Genomic DNA, 19,391 nt, shown 5'->3' with positions numbered 1-19,391 from the left:
GCACGTTTGTCCCTTCTAAATCTCATGCTGAAGTGTGATTCCCAATGTTGGAGGTGGAGCTTGGTGGGAGGTGATTGGATCGTGGGAGTGAATCCCTCATGAATGCTTTAGCACCATCCATTTTGTGATAAGTGAGTTCTTGCTCCATTAGTCCATGTGAGATCTAGTTGTTCAAAAATGTGTGGCACCTCTTCTCTCTTTTCTCTTGCTCCTGCTCTCACCATGTGATGTGCCTACTGCCCCTTCACCTTCCACCATGATTGGAAGCTTCCTAAGGCTTTGCCAGAAGCAGAGGTCAACACCATGCTTCCTGTACAGCTACAGAACCATGAGCCAATTAAGTTTCTTTTCTTTATAAAGTATCCAGCCTTAGGCATTTCCTTATAGCAATGCAAAAAGGACCTAATCCATTTGTTATTGCTATATCTCTGGTGTTTAGAAGAGTTTCTGGCACACAGTAGGTATTTAACACGTATGTATTAAATGGATGAATGCTAGCACATTTTCTTTTTCTATTTAGGAAATAAGGCAATTTGGCAATTGCACAGAACTTTAAAACTCATAAATACATTAAGACCAGGCAGAGGCAGCTGGGAAAAGGAAGACAAGCAGACAAGCTTGGAGGTCATCTGTTCAGCCAGAAGGCCATTGTTGGGAGTGGAAGCTCGTCCCTACTACCTGGCACCAATCAGAGCATCAAGACTTCTTTTCAAAGGCAGCAAATGAAAATAAATAAAACTTTATTGAAATATTAAATTGCAAATGGAAAATGGCTGGTTGGGGCCCTTTGCTGCAACTATGCAAAAGGCTTTCATTTGCTTGTTTTTATATGCAAGTAAAAAAGATACTTTATTTTTGTAATTTATTTGTTTAGGGACACTTAGCAGAGCTCAGAGGTTTGCATGCATCTTGGCAGTCTGATTCATCCAATTTTCTAATCAGCTGAAAGGACAATGTGGTTTCATTAAGCACCAAGATTCTTCTAGTGTAGGAAGTGACTGACTCCTTAACTTTGATCCCTGTTGATTCTACAGGTTGATAAATGTCACAGTCAATTATTAAAACAGGGTCTCCTTTATACCATTGGATTGAGTATATTGGTGCGGTAGTAACAGAAAACTGCACACTCTTTACTTTCTGCTCTCCATCTGATCTCATCTTACCTTCAAACTGACTAGCTTTTCTCTCCAAATCAGGAAGTTTATCATTAAAAATGGGGTTTGAACCATAACATTGGGTATTATGGTGACAGTGCTGGTTATTCGTATGAGCTGTAGCCAGTTATTGTAGTGGCTAAGATAATTATCCAGGCCGGGCGCGGTGGCTCAAGCCTGTAATCCCAGCACTTTGGGAGGCCGAGACGGGCGGATCACAAGGTCAGGAGATCGAGACAATCCTGGCTAACACGGCGAAACCCCGTCTCTACTAAAAACACAAAAAATTAGCCGGGCGAGGTGGCGGCGCCTGTGGTCCCAGCTACTCGGGAGGCTGAGGCAGGAGAATGGCGGGAACCCGGGAGGCGGAGCTTGCAGTGAGCTGAGATCTGGCCACTGCACTCCAGCCTGGGCGACAGAGTGAAACTCCGTCTCAAAAAAAAAAAAAAAAAAAAAAGATAATTATCCCTGGAGTCCGAAGGACCTGATTTTAAATTCCAGTTCTGCCTCTTGCTTGCTACAGGGCTTTGGGCATATAACCCAAACCAAATCTCAGCTTCCTCATTGGTAAATAGAGATAACACTGAGAAGATGTATACAGAGTGAGTGCTTGGCACATAGTTAACTCCACATTGCTGGTAGCAGTAAAGAGTAATGGTAGAAGCAACATAAGTGACATACCGGAAGGAGCAAAATTTTGAAGTTCAGAGAGACCCTGTTTATACCCGGAATCAAGATGCTTCATGATTTTGGACAAGTCATTTGATCTTGCTAAACTTCAGTTTTTCTCATCTATAAAATATTGACAATAATATCTAACTTTACAATGTTGCTTTTGAGATGAGCTTTGATGCTTGTCAAGTTTCCTAACTAGAGTCTGACTTACAGAAGCTACTAAAACTAAAGGGAGTTGTTGTTCTCATCATAGTTACCATCATGATCATGCTTCCTCAGTACTCTCTGTGTGCCTTAGTTTCCTTCTTGATAAAATATAATGGTGATGAAAACTCTGTTCCAGTGCTGCAATTTGTCTCCTCCGTGATTCATCCATCCCAGATGTAACTTCACTGCTGAGAGCACTGGCCTTCAGCCCAGACTCTCTGCTCCTATTTTACCCTCTTCCCCTGTGCTCTCATTAACTACTACTCTTTACAATCAAATTGTGCAATGAATGTCGAGTACCTGGCTTGAAAGAATTCTAGCTTACCACACTGAGTATAAATTTCCACCAACAGCCTTTCCGGTTGGATCATAATTCAGAGGCCATTAATCACCTACCTGGCCTTCAGGACTCAGCAGAGGCAGAGGAGTTAATAAAGACTTCTTTGAGGAAAGAACAAAACCTTACAGCCAGTATTGGAAGATCTTTTGATGGTCATTGAGTGGGCTGCCAATTGTTGGAGAAAGCCCTGGGTAATTAGAGTCCTTAGGGATAGATACAGCACACAGTCTTCTTGATGTAGCAGTAGTTACTGTCTTATATAAACACATAGACAGTTTCTGTCTATACGGTCTAAATTAAGAGCCGTTTGGCAAGAATATCCTCCTCTAGCCACAAATTTCCCTGCGCCTGCCTGTTACAACAACTACAATTCTACTGATAGAGATTAGTCCCTCTGAATCATTATTAGTAACTTAATTATGATGGTTACATTAATCCTACATCACATTTTAAATCACTTTGTAAACTTCCTTTCAGTTTGTCATATTTAACTGTCAAATCAGGTTAACAGGAGATACTTTCTTTTTTTCACTTTGTAAAGGAAGAAACTGAGGCACTAAATGTTTATGCGGATTTTCCATGATCTCTAAGCCACTAAATGGAAGATCAGAGATTCCAAGCCACACTTCAGGACAGCACATCCATGGCTTTTCCTATATGCACCATATTGTTTAGACTCAAAAATGATTTTCAGGTCTAAGTGCAGTTAAGCACTGGTAATATCAATCTAGGAAGATGGGAGGAGAGTGCTTAAAAAAACACAAAATAGATGGTAATCTCTCAGAAAGAAATTAGCTCTAGCTTTGTGTGCACACAGAGAAAGATCATAAATGCCTCTGGTGCCATGTTTCATTGATTGTCTCCTGAGCAAAAACATGGTAAACTGGAAAGGGAACAGGTCTTGGCTTCAACAGATTTGGCTTTGCTTCTCAACTCTTTTTCTTGAGACATGGAATTTCAGTTTTCTCAATAAGAGAATAGTGTATAATACCAACCTAGCCTCTTGGTGATGAGACTTAACTGAAATAACTAATGTGAAGTGACTGGTAAATAGTCATTGCTCAACTAATGAGAGATATTATTTGTTTTGCTCGACTCTGCTCTTTGATTATTATAGTTTCCCACAATTATATTAATAAGGACAACTGTAGTTTAAGTAACAGAAACTTAACTTAAATGGGATTAAGTAAATAATTTTTTTTTTTTTTTTTTGCCTGACAAAACTAAAACTTCTGAGTACCACTAGATTCTCATGTACATCTGATATTATCTTTAGGACAGGAAATAATTCATGTGTTGTAATAGTCGCCAAATATTCCAAATATCTGAGATATTTCCATTCCTCTCATGTCTCAGTTGCAATAAAGAACCCAGAAATATCTAACATTCAAAGATTTGCTTTTTGGTTTATGATACATATTGGTGATAGTTTAAATTATTGTTCAACAAATATTTCACTTCCCTTTTCCTCCCACTGTGATTGAGTCTATTCTTTACCCCATTAAAGCTGGGCTTAATTATGACTAGCTTTGGCCAATGAAACATTGGCAGGCATCACATGAGCAGAGGCCAAACACATGGTGGTTCAGTCTGGTTTTGGTTCCTGCACTTTTGTGACACACCATGAAAATAACATGGTCTAGATAGCTATTGCCCATCTACCTGGCCCCAGGTTGGCATATGTAGGGCAGTACTCATTTCCTTTGAGGCTGCTGCTCTAAGAGTAAGAGATACCTGGAACAGATCTGAACCTAACCTGCAGCCTGGATCCTCGAGTCCAGCCTAACCCAGCCAAGATGCATTCAGTCCACAGACCAATACATGTTACAATAAATGGTCAATATTTAAACGACTGAATTTTGAGATGATTTGCCATGTGACAATATTGTGGCAAGTCTCATATGGATGTGGGTCAGCTCTTGGTGGAAGAGGCCAACACAGGCTTTACCTTCCTTATGTTTAACAGTTTTATGGCAGCATAATTGACATATAACAAACTAAACATATTTAAATTATACAATTTGATATGCATGCAATTTCTGTCATATGTATCACTACAATCACAACCACCACAATCAAGAAAATAAACATCTCTATCACCTACAAAAATTTAATATCCCTTTGTAATTTCTCCCTAACTCAAACATTTCCTTTACCTCTGTCCCCAGACAATCTTTGAGTTTTTTTCTATTACTTAGTTTGCATTTTCCAGAGGTTTTTATAAATAGAATCATAACTGTTCTTTTTTGTGTTTTGTTCAGCATAATTATTTTAAGATTCACTCATGATGTGTGTATCAATGATTTATTCCTCTAAATTGCTGAGTAGTATTTCACTTTATTTTAAAAAACATTTTAATCCACTTATTTCCTGATAAACATTTATTTCTAGCTTTTGGTTGTTATGAATAAAGGAGCTATGAATATTTGCATAGAAGTCTTTGTATGGACATATGCTTTCATTTCTCTTGAATAATACTTAAATTCTAATGACTGGGTTACATTAACTTTTAGCCACCTGCTTTTTCAGATGTGCAACTCATCGACTCATTGTGGGGTTACCACTTACAGAGGATTGGCCTGAACTTACTACCACACTGCCTTGCCTCACTACAGGGGTCTGAGGAAGGAGGAATACACCTATCTTCACCACATCATGCCTTTGTCTCTCAGCATGTTGGTTCTGTTTCTCTTTCTGATAGCTTCTTTCTCAGCAAGGCTCTTATTACAAAATGGCCAGGTTACTACCATATCAGGTTATCATCTTACTAGATCAGCAACTGTAAGGAAAAAAAAAAGGCACTCTTTTTTCTATGTTTTAGCAAAGTCCATTGTTCACTTTCACTTAACTGGGGCGATAAGCTTATTTACAAACTGGAACTAGGGAGATGGAATAAGCCAATTGTCAGGCTGGGGACTGGGCATTGGATAGGCCTCGCTAGACAACATTGTCAGGGACTTGGAGAGGGAACATTCTCAAAAGGAAAAGCAATGGCATTTGGCCAAAATAAGAAAGAGATAGAAAAACACATACTTAAACAAAACCCCCAGCTACAGTGATAATAGTGAGATCATGTCAATATTTATGACTTTGCTTTGTATCTAGAGCCTCTCAATGCCAAATTGAATTATGCCACTCTACCAGGCTCTCCTCTTTCTGTATTCCAGTGGACTGGGATGCTCATTATCATGTTAACATAATGCCGGACTTCAATTCCATCCGTCCCTCAATATCAGTAGGATATAAAAGGAGGCTTTACCAAAATAAAGGCAAAACATGTCAGGATAAATCCTAAAGTCTTATCTTCTACTAATTGTCTATTAATCAATGATTCTACAACTCTTACTTCTGCAACTCTTATATTTTGCTGTAGGAGTCTCTAATATTGAGATTTCAATGTGTCTCGATTCTTGAGACAGCACATGCTCTTGAGCAGGCCATATTCTTATCTTGTTACCAAGTTCAGATCAGGGGGTTGATACACCCCTTAGGACAGATTGACATTTTGATGTTTCTAATTAGCAAAAACATGAACTGGGGAAGCTGCATTAACAAGCAAATAAATTTATGGTATGCCAGTGCTAAAATGAATCTTGCTATTTGTCGGCAGCTTTTAAAAAGTGAAATATGTACATTGCTCATAGAACTAAGGAAGATCTCTGTTCAAAAATGTTTTTCTCTTTTACATCTCTACAATGCAGAAAAAAGAAAGAGAAAGTTCCAGATACTGTGTAACCACTGTATTATTGACGAGAGGTTGTTCTAAGGAATGGAGGTGGCCTTCGATTATTGTCTCTGCTTCTAAGTCAGACTATATAGCTCAGACTGGGTCACTAAGCACCTCCTTTGTTCTTTGCACAGATCCCAAAGGATTCACTATAATTCCTTCTCCTCACACTAATAATTTCATACTCAGTCTCTTGGGATTTCTTTTCTACAAGAGGGTAACAAATAGGATTTCTTTTCTGTAAGAGGGTTACATCTCGAAGACCTTTGTTTTTCAGCAACACAGTATTGTATACTGGGTAGATAGGGCTTTGGTTTAGAAGACCTAAATCTGAATCTGTAATCTGACACCAACTGGGCCTTTCAGCAAGTGTCAGTGACCTTATGTGTCTCATTCATAACACCTTCACTGAGATTTAGCAAGCCATCCTAGAAACAATGTTGGGGACAGAAGAAGTGTAGAATAAATGATAATTCTCCTGCATGATTCCTTTCTGTTCCTGAAACTCTTTCCCTAAGGAACTTAAAAATTCTTTAAAGAATGTTACTATGAAGAATAGTAAATGGGTGGGTATACAAACTGTAGAGGTATGTTAAAAAAATTTTTCCTCCCTCTCCAACCCCCCAGGTGCTAAACTTTAAGTACTATGTGTTTTCATGCTGTTCAACTTCAGTTGACATGAAATCGAGTGGAGCCCTTCTGCCATGGCATGGTAATCCAACCAACTAGACTTTCTGCAACAATCTTAACTTCAGATATCAATTATTTTATCTAATAAACCAATGCAATATTCCAGAAAATCAAGCATTTCAAAATCTAAACTATATCTAAGACTCATACACTGAAGTACTTCATAAATCTTTTGTGAAAATTTGGTGTTCAGGAAATATGATCACATAGAACTTCCTTTCTTGATGCTTGATGTAAAGAAGTCACTGAAATATCATAATATTGGGCACTTCTAATCATTCTCTTGTTATCCCATTCGATTTTCAACAGCTCAAAGGTATAGATAGGGCAAGAATGTTCTCCATTTTATGAATGAGGAATATGTAGCTCAAATGTATGAAACAACTTTCCCTAAGTCACTTAATATGAGATGGTGCTATGAAAATCAAAGGGAAAGTAATTAGATAGTAAATAACTCTGAAAACTAGAAAAAATACATTAATTAGTATTGTTAAAATGTACATACTACTAACGCAATCTACAGATTCAAAGAAACTCCCATCAACATCCCAAAGACATTTTTTACAGAAATAGAACAAACAATCCTAAAATAAACATGGAACCAAGAAAGAAATGGCCAAATAAATTTTGAGCAAGAAGAATAAAACTGGAGGCATCCTATTTTCTGACTTCAAAATATATTACAAAGCTACAGTAATCAAAACAGCATGGTAGACCAATTCATCAGAATAAAGAACCCAGAAATAAACCCATGTATATACAGTTAATTGATTTTTTATGAAGGTGCCAACAATATACAATGGGAAAAGGACAATCTCTTTAATAAATGGCATTGGGAAAGCTGGATATGAACATGCAAAAGAACAAATGAAACTAAATCCTTATGCCATGCACAAAAATCACCAAAAACATAAAGTAAACTAAAAACATAAATCTAAGACCTGAAATCATAAAACTCCTAGAAGAAAACACAGGAAAAATGCTTCTTGACATTGGCTTTGGCAATGATTTCTTGCATATGACACCAAAAACAAAGGCCAAAAAAAAAAAAAAGCAAACATAAACAAGTGTGATTACATCAAATCAAAAAGGCTCTGCACAGCAAAGGAAGCAATCCAGAATATTACGAGACAACTTACAGAATGGGAGAAACTAATTGTAAACCATATATCTGATAAAGGGTTAATATCCAAAAATCTACAACAAAATAATACAGCTCCATAGCAAAAAAACAAATAATCTGATTCTTTAAATGGGCAAAGCAAATGACTTGACATTTCTCCAAAAAAGACATACAAATGGCCAACAGCAACAGGTATATGAAAAGTTGCTCAACATCACTAATGGAGAAATGCAAATCAAAATCACAGTAAGATATTACTGAATACCTGTTAGAATGGTTATTATCAAGAAGGCAGTGATAGCTTGTGTTGCCAAAAATGTAGGGAAATCAGAACCCCTGTGCATTGTTGGTGGGAATATCAGTTGGTGTGATCACTACAGAAATGGTATGGAAGTTCCTAAAAAAAAAATAAACAAAACTATTACATGATCCAGCAATCCCACTTCTAAGTATATACCTATGGAATTTAAATCAGAATCTCCAAAAGATATCTGCACTCCCTTGTTCATTACAGCATTATTCAAAATAACCAAGACATTGGAGATTAAATGTCCATTGACAGATGAACAGCTAATGAAAATATGGCATACACATACAGTGAAATAGTTTTCAGCCTTAAAAAAATCCTGCAATTTGCAACAACATGGATTCAATGGGAGGACAATATACTGAGTGAAATTAGCCAGATACAGAAAGATAAATACTGCAAGATAACACTTACATGAGAAATCTAAAATAGTCAAACTCATAGAAGCAGAGAGTAGAATGGTAGTTTCCTGGGCCTAAAGGAAAGGAAAAATTGGAAGTTTTTTTTAAAAAACATGCTTGAGTATAGCATAAATGATCATTATTTTTATTGGTACAAAGTCCACAAAAATTTAAGTAAGATGCTAGAGAAATGTCCCTTCTCAAGTGTGGCAGATTTCAAAATGTGGCCACAAATTTCTCTCTTCCTTTTATGCAATGTAACACTGACCATTTTTCTAGCAGGAGGTGGAGTCTATTTCTGGACCCTTTGAAATGTTGAACCCTTATAAATATGATCTAGCTTTGTGACATGCTTGGATCAATAGACTACATGATTTGCAATTTCTAAAGATGCCCTCGAGAAAGCTTGCAGCTTCCATTCACAATGTCTTAAAACCCAACTGCCATGTATGGAAGCCTGAGCAAGCCATGTGGACACAGGTTGCACACAGAATCAAAGTGATACAGTTTGGATATCTGTCTCTGCCCAAATAGGTGTTTGAGTCATGGGGGAGGATCCCTCATGTGCTGGTGCTGTCCTTGTGACACTGAGTGATTTCTTGCCAGATCCGGTTGTTTAAGTGTGTAGCACCTCCCACCTGCCCCCTCCCACTGTCTTTTGCTCCCTCTTCTACCCTGTGATGTGTCTGTTTCCCCTTCACCTTGTGCCATGATTGTAAGCTATCTGAGACCTTATCAAAGGCAGATGCCGGTGCCATGCTTTCTGTACACCCTGCAAAACCATGAGCCAATTAAACCTTTTTCCTTACGAACTATTCACTCCCAGGTATTTCATTACAGCAATAGAAGAATAGCCTAATACACAAGGTATCTGAGCCAACTGCCCCAAAGAACTGCTAGACATGTGAGTCATTAGACATCTTCCAGACAACCTATCAATAGACTAGTCAAGAAAATATGCATTTAAGTGTCCATGATGCTTTTAAAAATAGGTCATTTCTCACTTTTTTCTTCTAGCCAGTTTATCAAAATGTATTATGCACAATATTGTTAAAAGTTACTAAATTAGATTCATACAATAATGGAATCTTAGAATTGGAAGAAACCTGAAAAAAGAATGTGTGTAGGGTGACTAGATCTCTTGGAATGTCTACTATCTTCACAAAGTTATGTATCTTTTCTACTTCTCTCATTTCAAATGGATTTCCCTTCGGGAGAATCCAAACTATTTATGGAGAAATCTCATCTATAATATCTGAGGTAAACTCTGCTTGAATATTTCCATGAATGGCTTCATGGCTTCAGAAGCCATTCCACTGTGGAGTAGGTGCTACAATTGATTTAAAGTATTTCCTTTTATTAAGAAAAGACCAGGGCCGGGCGCGGTGGCTCAAGCCTGTAATCCCAGAACTTTGAGAGGCCGAGACGGGCGCATCACGAGGTCAGGAGATCCAGACCATCCTGGCTAACACGGTGAAACCCTGTCTCCACTAAAAAATACAAAAAACTAGCAGGGCGAAGTGGCGGGCGCCTGTGGTCCCAGCTACTCGGGAGGCTGAGGCAGGAGAATGGCGTGAACCCAGGAGGCGGAGCTTGCAGTGAGCTGAGACCTGGCCACTGCACTCCAGCCTGGGCGACAGAGCGAGACTCTGTCTCAAAAAAAAAAAAAAAAAAAAAGACCAGAACCATCATTTGTTCCACTTATCGGTTTCTGATATTTGAAGACAGCTAACTGACTAACTTCTCTGACATCACTAAACTCAGTCTCACACAAGAATACACACATACATACAAAGACAGTTTTCTTCTCTTAAGCTAACAATCCTAAATCCTGTAAAATTTCTCCACATGTAAGAGGTAAAGCCCTCTTATTTTTGCCATCCTCTTCTCTGAAAATAAGATTGTAATAAGATTTGAGAGTTAACCTTTTGACAGAGATTGTGGGTCTCTTCTCTGCCATTCATACATTAACCAGAAATTTCCCATTTCATGGAATTTTTAACAAAACCTTCCAATATTTTGGCAAGTACATTCCAGTGTCATTGATTTTGTTTATAGGAATACTGAGCAGAAAATTTGTATCTATAGAGAATGGCAAAAAATAAAATGAGTTTGTTTATTAATTAAAATAGCAAAACTGTAGCTGGGGCATGGAAATAATTTTTTCGGTGCAATGAAACTTACTGAGACTTTGAAAGAATGTGTAATAGAACACAATTCTCTAGTGAGGGACATGGGCTGCATGGTCTAATAGAACTGAATTTAATCCATTTGTTCTTGTGTGGGTTCTTTAATTTCACTGAGAGGTTACAGACACGTCTATAAAATGCAGATTTTGATAACACCCATAATGCACGGTTGTAATATAAATGCTTAGTACATTGTGTGGCATGTAACAACTTTTTAAAGAATGCTTATTTTTATTATTTGGAATTAGAACTGGAAACAAATTGTAAGCATTATCTAATAACTCCTATAATTTGAAAGTTCCTTAACCTCTTTGAATGTCAATTCTTTATTTGTATAACCAGATTAATACAACTCATAGGGATGTGGATGATTTAATTAAGAGAGTCAAAGGTTGATAAAGCAGACGAAGCATAGAAAAGTTACATACACTAGGAAAGTAAGTAACTTTGACATCAGTCCATGACCGATGGAGCCCTTGTTCTCATGGATTGTGTCTCAGACAAGTAAATTAACATTTTCATAAAAGCTATACTTGGGAAGAACAGGGTACTTTGGGAGCCTAGAGAGGGAAATGATCAAGCAAGATTTCCCAGGGGAAATGATATCTAAATTTATACGAAAAAGATGAGTCAAGAAGAACCAGACGAAAAGGAGTGGTGGGGCGTGAAGAACAGAAAGCAATGGCACAGGAGTGAGAGGAGGCTTGAAACTAGAGAAAGCCTAGTAAGTTTGAGGAAATAAAAGCAGTCCAGTAGGTCTAGGGCTACAAGTATGTATCAGACACTACACGAAGCATCTCAAAATTATTATCAAAATTGACCTTTCTATAGCCCTATGAATTAAAGTTATAATCTCCCCTTCAACAATGAGAAAACTGAATGCCAGTTAAAAGTCATTACTTAGGTAAAGTAAAATAAATAAATAAAAGAAATATAAGGAAGAGCCAGAATTAGAATTAAAGTCCTCCAGTTCCAAAGCCAATGATTTTTCCACTGCCCAAGGGAAAAATAGAGCTCAAAAAGAGAAGAAAACTGGAGGAGCCAGTACTCCTAACTCTGAGGTTTCCAACCATTAATCCTGAGAAACGGTGGGCAGGTGACCATGGGCCCCCAATGCATGTTTGTTGAAGCTGGAAGGATGAAAGAAAGGGGTAGCCAGTGTGGCCTCCCCATGGGAGTATCCAAAGCTTAATCCTTCTGGGAGAAAGGAATAGTCTTTGGCAAGCACGATTTTCAGATGGTTCAGATGCTTAGGAAACGCTAAAGAAGCTGTGAGGACAGAACAGGCAGACCTCACAGAGAGAAACATGTCTTTAGACAGGATCCTGAACATTTAGACCTGATCTGCAACTGCAGTCTCGCTGGGAATTTGTGTCCCACAGTGAGTGATTACAGCTTTCTGTAAGCACAAGTGGCCTTCCTGATAAAATTCAGCTCCAAGGAATTAGGGAAGAGGCCCTCATTTGGTTATTTTTCAAGGCCCTTCCTATCTCAGGCCAGCAGCTTTATTGTTCTGTGGCTGCTTCAAACGACCTTCTCTGGAAAGACCAGCACATTCTCTCCCTGCGCCTTATCGGCCTCTCTCAGACCCGCTCATTTGCCTAATGGCATCTCCACAAAAGCAGTAGAAAGCTCCAAATCTGAGCTGAGCAACTTCTCACTTTTGGCCAGCTGCAAGAATTCCCCTGGCCTCTGTGTTGGAGGCTCAGAACTCACCGAATATCCCTGCTTTCCAACTTTTGACCTTGCTGCAGTCGATGCAGACATGAGAATTTGCTGGGACTCAGACCTTCAAGACCCACTGGGTTCTCCAACATGTCATGTTCTCCAGTATTCATTAGCTGGCAATGCACCTATTTGTCCCAGACTGCTTGCTGCTTCACTTTCGTGTTTGGACTATGAGCAGGGAGCAGAGGTGGATAGAGACAATATTGTGTGATGGGTAATAGTTTTCTGATGAGATAGATTTAAGGAATCTTACACCTAGATGTTTGACCTTACATGCTACTTAGATTTTCAAAGTTGCATTCTTATTCATAAAACAGTTATACCCACTGCCTTTCACTTTACCCACTCTACTTGGCCATACCAACCTACCTAACTTTCCTTGATTGGGACAAATATGCCAGTGCCCCAGGGTCTTTGCCCTTGCACCTCCCTTGGTCTGATATGCATTTGGGTCTTCTCAAATGTCAACTAAGCCGAGAGGCCTTCTCTAATATAAAAAGCAACTCTGTCTCTCCTACAATTCGCTAAGGCCTTAAACAATGTTTTTCATCACACCACCTATTGCAATCTGCTACACTATTATGTTTTAAATTTGTTGTATTTTTTGGCAACCAGAGAACATAAGCTTTATGTGCACTGGGAATAAATTTCTCCCTTTTTTCTAGTTCTATCTAATTACCCTTTACATAAAATTATAATGCATTTACCCATTTTAATGCATATTTTCATGAGGTTTTGAAAAATAAATATACTGTGATCAGATATAGGATATTTTTGGTCACCCTCAAAAGTTCTCTGTGACACCCACTCCTCATCCTACACAACACATTGATCTGCTTTCTATAACTATAGATTAGTTTTCCTCTTCTCAAATTCATAAAAATTGAAGTATACAAAAAGTATTGTTTTTGTGTGTCTGGCTCTGTTCTTTGAATATAATTTTAAGATTCATTCACGTTCTTCTAATGATTCGCTGTTTATTTCTTTTTATTAGTAAATAGTATTCCATTGTGATGAATATATCACAATTAATCTCCTGATCTTTTGATGAACATTTAGGTTGTTGCTAGGTTAGGGCTACTATAAAAATAGGACCACTAGGAACATTGTGTACAAGTCTTTTTGTGAATATATATTTTCATTTTTATTAGATAAACAACTAAGAGTAGAACTGTTACTAGGTAATAGGTTAAGTGTAGTTTAACTTATCTCTAAATCTCTACTATTTTGCTGATATATCTGTACTATTTAGAACAGTGCCTAGCATGTGCTAGGCATCCAATAAATATTCATCAATTGAAAAACTTTAACAATTAACTATAAGAGCAGATGTAAGTCCAGATTACTCTGCGGCCCAAGTTAGAGCTTTGTCCACTGCTTCAAACTGATAGATGGGGGATATTATTGATGTGTAGCCTCCATCTCAGACTTGGATGGGCAATGCCTATGTGAGCAGCTCCTATGAGTCCCTTGCTGAAACCATTCACGATAGAATGTGAGTGGAGACAACTCTGACACCCTGACATGAGGCAATGTTTCCCTGGCCTTTATATTTAACAGAACTTGCCTGGCTGTTTCCTTGCCACTGGGGAGCTGCTGTTATAATCCCCAGAGTTCTTCCTCTCCAGACTCTCGCAATCCCATTATCCTCCTGCCTGGAGAGACAAGCTCGTCTGACAACACTGCCAGCACAGAGACTCATGTGGATGTATTAAATTCACCACCTGGTGACTATAATTAAAATTCCTCTCCTTTGATTTATTTTGGTTGGGGGAAAGAAATCATTTAAGTTCTTGGAGGTACAGATAAGAAATGATATATGTCCCATCTATTTCCATGATAGTAACACTTCCTGCCGCTAACACAGATGGAAACGCAACTTCAATCACATCCACACTTGACTACCTGTAGTGGAGGAAAGATGAGGTGGTAGTGGGAAAACAAGAAGAAAAGAGGAAGGACATAATGAGAAACATGCAGGATATTTCGGGGAAAGAGATTTAAACCAAAGAAAGACGTGCATCTGCTTGATACAACGAATTGTCTTTTCCAACTGAGAATGCAGCCCCTCTTTTCTGTCAGTTGAAGAGTAGGAGATCACCTTGAAGATGATCTAATCCAGGAGCTTTTATCCTGATATCTAGAGGTAGACTTGTAGGGAAATTACAAACTTCCAGGCATTGAGGAGGGCAGTGAAAGTACCTAGCTTTCCTCGGTCTCGCAAAGGAGTCTAATGACTACAAAGACATTAACAGACCCAGTCAAATCCCCAAATTTTAAGTTAAAGATATTTAAATCCAGAGAGATAAGGAACTTACCCAAATTCATACTGCTGGGTTATGTCACAGTTGAAACCAGCACGCAAGTTTCCTGACTCTCATATTTGGTCCATTTCATCTTAGTGCTTGCCTGCACACCTGTTAGCAGGTGGCTCTGTGATTTGCTCTGTATTCTAGTTAGGCCCCATAACAACTCCTGGCGATGGACAAGGCAAGTGTAACTAATGCCTTTTGATAGAAGAGAAAAAGAAGCTCAGAGCAACGCAGGCAACTCACTTATTCAAGATGTACTTAGTAGCCCTGAATTGGTGTGGCTTCAGGGATCATGATTCTAATATCTCCTTCAATCAACAACAGATCTTTACACCCTCACGTGTGCTGCTCCCCTATCTCCAGGCCTGCACAAGTGTGGGTGTGGCTTCAGAGTATTGGGCCAATCAGAGTATGTCACTCTTCGGGTGATTTTGACCCAAGGTGTGAGCACATGTTCCAAGCTGAGCCAATCAGAAACCTCATCTGGATTTTGTTTTTAAACTGAAATTGAAAGTGAGTTCTTGATCTCTGATAAATGACTGAGGAAGTGACCCCAGATGAAATGATTGCTGCCTAGAGAGGGCTAGGAGGGTAAGACTGGCACAGCATGGATGAGGGAAAAAGACAATATCAAAACAAAACAAAAACAAAATATCTTAACATAAATCCTTTGGTCTTTTTTCCTCAAGGCTTACTTTTCCATCACTTCCTTATCTATGCAATATCCTAGTATGCTCCTAATAATTCTTTTTTGGGAGGCGGTGAAGTAGAAGAAAATGCTTGGATAAACTACATTCAGGGAGATATGCTATTTGCACCTGAGTTCTGCCTAACAGAATGTCTAAGTGTTAGTCAGCTGGCTTATGCCCAGGCCATCTCCCTTGGACTGGGTCTCTTTGAGAAAGCCTTCAGTGTTATTTTCCACAACCACTTACTTCACTGTCAGCAGGGAGCAGGAAGATGTCTGGGGGAATTGGCTTAGCACTAAATGCAGGACCCCGAGGAATAGCGGCTCTCTCTTCCCTCTAATCTCAAAGTTAAGAGGAAGGTTTCTTATCCCTTTTCTTTCTCTCTTTATTTCTCTCTCACTTCCTCTCTCCTTGTACTGGCTCCCTGGCATCTTTTACTATCCGTGGCGTTCTGATGCCCCCTGCTGCTGGCTGCAGGCTGCTGGCTGCTAACTGCAAGAAACACTGGTTGCAGGCTCTGTGTTGGTTGTCTGTGCTAGTTCTTCCACCTCTCATTATGTTTTTCTCTTATGTGATCTAAGACTCTGGCTGTGTTTTCTCACCATCTCTGTGCCACTTGTATCTTTTCTCCCACACACCTCATCTTTCTCATCGTCTCTTTCCTCTCTCAGTTTCAGTTTCCAACTTTGTTCTCTCATGCCTTCATCTGTATCTCAGTCTATCTCTCTGAATTCCTAGTTCCTGCATCTCGATCTGTGTCACTGACTCAGCTTCTGTTGCACGCCCTCACCCACTCATCAGTGGAATGTTTTTTGTTTTTGTTTGATTGTTTTTTTCACAGAGAGACTCACCACATGTTCCTCCCATTGTCCTAAGAAAATTTAACATGCAGGTGATTAGCCTTGCTGAGTAGGCAGGGTGGTTAGCTCTTTGCACAGAAAGTTTTCCTAACTGAAAAATAAAGCATTTTTCCAGAGTTCTAGAAAGTTAGATTTCTTCCACAGTTTTGTGTAATATTTGGCTTTTTTCTTTCTTTCTTTCTGAGGTGTAGGATTTTAAAATTTACACCTTGTAGGAACTAGAAGTAGGGAGGAGGTGAATATTGGAAAGCTCTGGGGCATGTTCTAGATTGGAGAAGGGAGTTATGGAAGTTATGGTTCCAGGGCTCCCTGTGAAAGACCAGTGCTTGTCACATTTGTGCCTGAGCTGCTCTGTGATGAGGTGCCTGCTCAGCAAGTCCTGTTGATGGATCAATTCTTTGGTTCATAGGACTAATATTCTAAGAACTCCACTGGCCTGGGTTTGTTTTTCTACCAAAGGGAGCTATCATTAGCATTTGAGACAAATACCCAGACAACATCCCCAAAGTGTATCTCCATCCATCTGGGTTCACAGGAGGGAGGGCGTATGCTGGTTTATGGAAAGAATATGATTTACGCTAGTGCCTGTGGCTCTCCAAAGTGGAATGCAGCTTAGGAGTAGCACGAAAGGGTGTGTACAAAACACCACCAGGCCAGGTGAACTGCATACATTATTCCACTGTCACTCACAAGCATCCTGCAAAGGCTTGTTTTCTGGATTTAAAAAACTGAGCTTCAGAGAGGTTAGGTACATTCACAGCCAGTAAGTAGCAAGGTTTAAATCTGTCTTTCAGGTGCAAAACCATCAGGAATATAAATCAAAAGCACAGGTTAGGTCATAAGGAGACCTTGGACTAGACTCCACTTCCCTGGGCTCGAGTTTCTCCGTAAAGGTGATGATGGAGTCGTCTCATGATATTCTGGGGTCTCTCTAAACTGTAACATATCAAGGTTCTGTCACTCTATCTACTACTCACTACTTTCCCTGACAGCTTTCCAATTTGTTCTGTTGTTTAATTTATGAGAACATATATATGTCTATAAACTGTATATTATTGGGTTTCTCTGAAGGCAAAGATTATGTCATCATCAAGCTTTGGTTTCTCACAATGCTTAACACCTTGTTGTTTTAAATGTAGTAGACACTAAGTTTTTGTTTTGTTTTCTGAAAGCAGAAAGAGTGGGAAGGAACAATTCAAGCAGGTAAGCTAGAGAGAAAATACAAAAGACAGGAAGAAAGGAAGGGGAAACATTAGAATGTGTTTTATTACATGACAGGACTCATTTAAGACATAACAGAAGCTTCATTGTTTTTTCACTTTTTGTCTTTAAGTGCTGATTCCTAAAAAGGACCAAAAATATTAAAACAGAAAGAATTAGTAGCCTGCCAAATATCACATTGGGGATGAAAATGTCAACTCTCTCAAATTAGAAAGAAATCCAGGAAGAAGGCAGTACCTATTCTAAAGGGTTACATCTTTGAAATCACCTTTGTAGGTGTACATTTATCCTACAAAGCAAGACGCCTCTGGAGTGCAAACACACTTTTCCCAGCTTCGGGAAAAGCACTCAGCATGCCACAGCCCCTGGAGGTGCCCGTTTCCACCATTATCACTGCCTCCCTGCAGAGCAGCCTCTCCAGGACAGACGCTAACAAGCGATAGCAAACACCTCACACTTAAATCCATCAATGAAAAAGACTGTTACAATAACAGCAGCGATTTTATGTGGCTACTGATTTCTTTGGGGCCTCCCCAACTCAAAGGTAAGAAATAATAACAGGTCATTTTTCATCAAGACAGACGATGCAGAAGGGCGATTGGAGCAGAGGTGCTTCCAATGAACTGTGTTGCCCATGTGAGCACTGCCCAAAAAAGGAAAAAACCCACCTCCTGGGAGGCTCTTGTGTTTGGGCTGATGAAAAAAGCAACACAATAATCAAGACAGCACCAGGCAATCCCACGTTCCTGGGCAAACCCATCGCTGTGATTTTACCTGAGTCTGCAAATAAGATTCTGTGACTGGTAAAAGGATAACTATTATCCCATTTCACAGACGGACAAAGAGAGACTCATGGGAGAGAGTGGCAGAACTAGGGCTAGACACAGAGCTTCTTCCTCTTAATCCAGTATTTTTTGATTTGCTTTTTTCTCCCTTGAATTGAACAGCAAGGAGACAATCCAGTGATATAGATCTAAACATTAAGCACAACCCAAATTGTGCTTTAGAAGAATATTTAATGACCTGTGGAAATGTTTACAATACAAAATGTAGTTAGAAAATAACTATGTGTGCACACGTGTATTATGATTCCAATTATGCAGAAATTTTATATAGACACATACACACATTATATATCAACCAGAAAGTATCTCTGGATATAATGAATGACTTTGGTTTCCTCCTTAGGCTTTCCTCTACTTTATACCTTTCTTACATTCTGCACATATTCCTAATGTTTCTAAAAGTTAAGTTGAATATATAATTTGAATTAATATATATGTGTACAAACACACACCCGCACACAAGTCAAAATTAGGTCATCTCAAGGGAAAAAAAAAATGCTGCTTACTTTCTCTTGCTTTCCCTTATGGAGGACATAAAACCAATCAGTGATCGAATCCAAAGTTTTTGCTAGACAATCAACCTTACGACCTAAGTCAAATGCTTCATCCCTCAGGGCTCACATTCTTCATCTACCAAAAAAGAGGCATATTCCTATTTATTGCCTAATTTATATGGTTTTTGAAAAAAGTAAATGAAGAATCAAAATTTTGTGCCTTGAGTCCAAATGTATAGGCAGACAGAAAGCTGGTAGGTGATGAGAGACAGGGAGTCCTTCTCTTGAAACCACAAATTTATTCAGAATTTCTTCCTGTCTTCACCAAGCTGTAGGCTGAAGCAGCCCCCGTGATTATCTCTTCCTAATCAAATGGGTGCCTACCTAGGGAGGCAGATGTAGCTCCGGTGGAGGGGGTGGGAGCCTCTA

General features: G+C 39.0%; 1 long non-coding RNA gene across 10 annotated transcripts in view; it reads right to left on the bottom strand.

The window, feature by feature from the left end:
* LOC139358205 (uncharacterized) overlaps positions 1 to 19,391 on the bottom strand; it is a 128,437-nt gene that overhangs the window by 91,477 nt on the left and 17,569 nt on the right. For 9 of the 10 annotated variants that reach the window (XR_011612809.1, XR_011612812.1, XR_011612810.1 and 6 more), the window contains 2 exons: positions 8,638 to 8,698; positions 8,182 to 8,313 (listed from right to left, as the gene is read on the bottom strand). This is a non-coding gene — a long non-coding RNA (uncharacterized lncRNA). Of the gene's footprint in view, positions 1 to 1,835; positions 1,947 to 8,181; positions 8,314 to 8,637; positions 8,699 to 19,391 lie in introns of all 10 variants that reach the window. The other variant, XR_011612808.1, reaches the window with a different exon arrangement.

The sequence above is a fragment of the Macaca nemestrina genome, chromosome 14 (assembly GCF_043159975.1).
Source record: "Macaca nemestrina isolate mMacNem1 chromosome 14, mMacNem.hap1, whole genome shotgun sequence".
In the NCBI taxonomy this organism is placed as follows: Eukaryota; Metazoa; Chordata; class Mammalia; order Primates; family Cercopithecidae; genus Macaca; species Macaca nemestrina.
This window is presented reverse-complemented; position numbering and strand designations above follow the sequence as displayed.